Source organism: Mandrillus leucophaeus, unplaced genomic scaffold (genome assembly GCF_000951045.1).
Source record: "Mandrillus leucophaeus isolate KB7577 unplaced genomic scaffold, Mleu.le_1.0 Scaffold501, whole genome shotgun sequence".
NCBI classification, from domain to species: domain Eukaryota; kingdom Metazoa; phylum Chordata; class Mammalia; order Primates; family Cercopithecidae; genus Mandrillus; species Mandrillus leucophaeus.
Genome location: NW_012105377.1, coordinates 745,950 through 751,942, shown reverse-complemented (window position 1 = coordinate 751,942; position 5,993 = coordinate 745,950).

The following is a 5,993-nucleotide window of genomic DNA, read 5'->3' as shown; positions in this document are numbered from 1 at the left end:
TCCTTCCCTCACTTATGATCATTTTACACTGCAAAACTCATTGCAAACTAATTGTATTTCTAAAGGTTTATCAAGGACCTACTAAGTACAAAACTCTACATAAACATGAATCCTGTACATCGATCTCAGCGAACACTGAACCAGTACTATGGAGTATACAATCAAACGAAGGAGATACGTTTTCAGCTTAAAAAAAAAATCACATGCAAACAAATACTAGGAAAATCCAAATCGAGTGCTTTGAAGCAAAGAAACAAGTTGCTACATGGATGTGTCAAGAAAAAAACTTGACCAAATGGGAGAGTTGGGGATGCTTCCCTGGGGAGCTGACATTTCAGCCGATCTATCTGCAGACAAGATTTTAAAAAGGGAGAAAGCATTGTCCACTTAGAGAAATAAGTATGTGCAAAAGCCGTATAGCAGAAGGATAATAATATTTTAAAGAACTGAAAGCAGACCAGTGAAGCTGAAGCTCAGAATGAGGATGGAATGGCATAAGAGGAGGTAGGGGAAGTAAGATGCGCCCACATTCAAGATTTTGTTTATTGTTCCAACAGTGAGATCACTCTGGCTGCTGTGTGGGAAACTGGAAGGAAGCTAGAATGAAGTGACCATTGTAGTTTTCCAGGCCAGACATGAAGGTAGGTTAGGTTAGGGGAAAATGGAGAGAAGTAAATAGGTTTTGGAAGACACTGAAGCAATAGCAACATAGAAGGTTTGGTGACATGGAGTATGAGAAAGAAGTGGTCAAGGATGATTGCTTAGTGTCTGGTGTGGGAAACTCGATAACTGCTCACAGATATAGAGAGCAGAGGAGCAGGTAGGGTGAGATTAGGGTAGGTGTGGGAAATCTGTGAGGTCTGTTTTGAATGCGCATGTTTGAGGTTCATTTGATATTTACAAATGGAAAGTTTCGGTAAGCAATAGCAGAGTTATTCAGGAGTGCAGAGAGAGATCTAAGTTGGACATATAAAATTGATAATCATAGGTATATAGATAATAATTGAAGCTATAGGTTCAGATAAAATTACCCATGGAGAACATATAGAGTGAGAAGAGTGAGGCAAACTCTGCGGGAAATACACATAGTCAGATATATGATGGAGAGTTTCCTCTCAAAAAAGAATGAAAAGAAAGACTGGAGAGGTTGAGAGAAATCAAAAGAGCAGGCATTACAAAAAGCAACTGAAGAAAATGTTTCCAGAAGGAAAACGTGTTCGAGATCTCTACTCCCAGGATGGAACTTCAGGAAGTGTCGCCATTTTGTATGAGATATGGCAGTAAACAGGAACCTTGGCAAGGAATGTGCTGAAGCTAGAAGAACTGTCAGAATTTTTTCAGGGGAAAAAAAGAAAAGATTTTGCCCTGTTAAACCTTATCACTCAATTTTGAAGATTCCAATCTTTTCTAAGGATTAAATCAGTCATTAAAATTCAATCAAACAAAAAGAAATATTTGATTACATTTGTTTCTGTATAGTAAGTGACATGCAAAAGCCTCTATTACCTAAGTTTTCTTCCCAAAGGCCGCATTAGGGACTCAGATTTTTGGACAGTAATGGAAAGCTCCTTTCTTGGTGCTGGCTGAGACAACAAATACAAATGTCTTGACTCTGAAACCATGCCATAGGAGAATAGTGTCAAGCAATGTCAAATACAGCTCAGTGAAAGTAGGAATTGGCACAATAGCTGAGTTACTGCTTTAGATTCACAGAGTTCCTTTTAATAACAGCTTCTAAAACTTCCCACCTGGTCTGTTGAACATTACCTCATGTCAAACCTACTCTATACCCAAAGAATTAACACAGACATGTGTAATGACTTGGCCAAGACAACACAAGTCAGGGAGGTCTTGAGGGCAAAGGTAATCTGCCAGGGCAAGGCTTATATCTTATTCTTCCCATCAATGTAAATAAAAGTTAGAATATGAGCATTTAGGGGTGGTTATTGCCTGAGAAGTGATTTGAGAGAGTGGTATATACATAGAAAGAGTAATTGAGCAGTACACTTAGAACTTGTATACTTCACTGTATATGTGCTATACTTCACCAAAACTAAAATAAACACGAACATAAATACTATTTGATTTCAAAATATTTACCTGGGTTTGCCTGACCTGAGGCTGTCACCAGTTGTACCAAACCATTAGCTTCATTTTCACTTAATTTTGCATGATTATTTTGGCCAGAATAGTGGGTAGTGGGTGTGATTGTCCTTAAAGGCCTGAGCCTGTAACGTATCTTCTGCATTAGGCTACTAGGCACTTAAGACACATCTATCATATTTAGTCATCACTTAAATCCAGTGAGGTAGTTTATATTGTTCTGATTTCACAGATGAGGAAATTGAGATACCAAGAGGCTAAATAACTTACTATATGTATCTGAGTCCAAAACCAGTGATCTTTTCAATAAATCCAATATGAAATAAAGAAATATTGCCCAGGAAGAAGTATGACCAACTGGCAAGCTCCAACAGTAGCCAAAGTGAGGACACAAGAAAGACCAACCAAGAAGGAAGGCAGAAAAAGGGAACGGACCCAGACTGTGGGAACAAAGCCTGCATATGTGTGGGAAGCTTGGCAAAAGCTGTTATGCAGAGGATATTTTTGAAAAAGTAAAACACGTAGAAAGAAGACACAAAGAGATAATTTTAACTGTTTAAAGAAGATTACATCAGTCTAACTTTTAGCCACTTTTGAACCTAAAGAGGACAGTCCAAATAGAAACGTGTTTTATTTCTAGACAAATTTTCTGCAGCTGTTTTAACAAATTATTACACAATTATTTTCAAATGAGCCTGTCACATCATTAATTTGGCTTTTTGGTCACTTTTTCTAAATGTTTTCCTTGGGTCTGGTCACTTGCTGAACTCTCATTAGTTGTGATAAATGATTATCTTTCAGTTTTTAGGTATACCATCATATAATCCACAAATAAGGATAATTCCACTCTTTCTTTTCAATTTGTATGCCTCTTATTTGTATTTCTTGGCTTATTGCATTGGCTGGACTTTCTAGTTCAATGTTGATTTGTTACAGTAATAAGAAATATTCTTTTCTCTAATGGAAATGCTTCTAATTTTACATTTGTATTCTCCTTTCCTATATTTCAAAGTCTCTCTTATGTTTCACCTCTTTCTTTGCTTTTACTGGGCTTATATCTATCTTGTAGAAAAATATTGAAAAAATGGTGAACTAAGTTTCTGGTCCCATAGGAAATGAAGGCTTCCAGCCTCCCAGCTGGGGTCTTGAAGCACCTGAATCCAGGGAATCCCCAGAGCACAGGGGAGGGAGAAGGTGAACATAAGCATACACCATCACCACCCATGTAGAAGAGGCAAATGCTCACCTTGTAAAGAGTGGAGAAGCCAGGATGGGAGTCTAGGAGAGCCTGTGTGCCACATGGTCCATGTATCAAGGGGCCAGCACCAGTCTCTGGTTTCAGATACAGGATCTGGGCACCGATTTGTCTGTTCATTACCATGTGCAGAGGTCACTGGGTATTTTCATGTGAACCAGAGTTTGTCATCTATTTGGATTCGTGGACTAACAAAGAGACCTGACTCTAAAGAGATGTTTCCTGCATTATGAAACATGCCATTAAGAATTAAGAGGAATTGTTTTTTCTTTATTTTTTTTCTTTTGAGACGGAGTCTTGCTCTGTCACCCAGGTTGGAGTGCAGTGGCGCCATCTTAGCTCACTGCAATCTCTGCCTCTCGGGTGCAAGCAATTCTTCTGCCTCCCAGGTTCAAGCGATTCTCCTGCCTCAGCCTCCTGAGTAGCTGGGACTACAGGTGCCCGCCACCACGCCCAGCTAATTTTTATATTTTTAGTAGAGACAGGGTTTCACCATGTTGACCAGGCTGACCTCGAACTCCTGACCTCAGGTGATCCACCCGTCTTGGCCTCCCAAAGTGCTGGCATTACAGGTGTGAGCCATTGCGCCCAGTCTAAAGTCGGTTATTAATACTAAACAACTTTTCTGCCTCACAGCATCAACATCACTACCCTAAGGATTTGAAAAATCAGAAGTATTTCCCTCACTGAGGCAGGAAGTTTATAATCACCTCTGAATTCTGACCTCCCATCCATTACACCTCTCCTTTGGCAGAATATGGAGACCAACAGAAATGCTTCAGACTACATAAGAATCACAGTCTCCAGGCACATTGAGAAACTGCAGAACAGGAAAAAATTCTTTTACAGCTTTTATCAGTTGCTACTTAGTAATATATTTAAAACATTCAAAATATGTATACATGAGGAAATTGGGCATAAGTATGATGTAATTTAAATATATATATATATACACACACACATAATGGTTTTCTTGATTTGCCTGAGATCCTTGGCACACGCATAGCAACTATAACATCTAAGAAGTTATAGATTTAAGTAACCCCAAGCAGAATCTGATTGCCAGCTACCCCAGGCTCTCCTGAGAAAGTTTCACCACCGATGAATCAGACATCACAGATACGCATATACCAATATGTGTATATATACCAATATCTTTTTTAAAGAACAAAGAGTTTCCCTGTCTGAAAATCACTACCGCATTGGATGGCTGTGATGATCCCACTGAGGGACAATGTACTTCGGAAGACAGTTCTCCCATTCCATACTCCAGCTCCTCCAGTTCTAGGGAGATCTGCCCACCTTTTTCCTTCCCCAACATCCAGACCAGAAAAGGCAGTCAGATTTAGAGAAGGAAATCAGAGGTGGGTACTTTAGTTTTTGACATCTTAGATTGAGAAAGGAAGAAAAGGGGAAGAGAAATCAAGCTATGCCTCCAAAACTAAGAACACAAGAATAATAAGAAGAACAAATAAAGCATTTGATACAGAAAGAAAACAAAGCAATCTATGAGGACCAGTGCTATCAGCTTCTTTAAATTACTGAGTGGAGAGTGAGAGGTGGTTGTACCACAAGCAAGTGGTGAAGTGAAGATACAAACATAGCGGGGATTCCTCAAGAGTCACTCTCTAAGACAAGACTTGGCCCCGATGGCTTCTTACTAGCAGTATTTTCTTTTTGAGTCATGACTTTGCTTTTATAGAAATAGTCACAGCCAAAATATTTTAAAAGTTAACCATTTGAAGAAGAACAAAAACTTTCCTTTATCCACTCGATCTCCTCATCTTAGGGAACTTTTAAAAGTTAAAACTTCAGCAAGTTGGATGTTTTTCTCCTTTTTTTTTTCTTTAATTGAGCTAAAATATATACAGAGAAAAGTACACATTTCATAATGTACAATGGGAAGAACTGTCGAAAATTAACACCCCCTGGTAACTAGCACCCAGTTTAAGAAACAATGTCACCAGCATCCCTCTTGCCCCTTTCCAGTAAATAATTCAAAGGCACCCATTATTTTGACCTCTACTGGCATTATCTGATTTTGTCCTTCAAAAACAATTGGATTATACTGTGTGTACTGTTTTATCTGTCTTGCTTGTGAGCTGCACTCACATTTTCGTGTGTGGTTATAGGTCATTCATCTTTATTGCTGTGTTGCATTCTATTATGTGCATATATCACATTAAAATTGCTCCAATTTATTGTTTGTGGGCATTTGTGTCCACAACTAGAAATTGTGGGCATTTCTAGTTTTGGCTTTTACAAATAGTGCTGCTGTAAACACTCCAGCACATGTCATTCAGGGTACATTTTATTCCAGCCTTTAAAATTAAGGAGAATACCATTGGTGAAAAGGAGAAAAATACTGTATTAGAATCTAAATGATGGATACTTAAAATATCAGCCTTATGATTGCATATTTGAATATAATTATGAAAATATGCTTCTGAAATTAAACTCTAAAAACTATAATCCTATAATGATAAAATAAGAATTCTACTGAAAAGGAAAAGTTAACATCTACTTTTAAAACAGCAAGTACAAAAGGATAAATGTTTGAGGTGATGGATACCTCATTCTCCATGATGTGATTATTACACATCACATGCCTGTTTCAAAATATCTCATATATCCC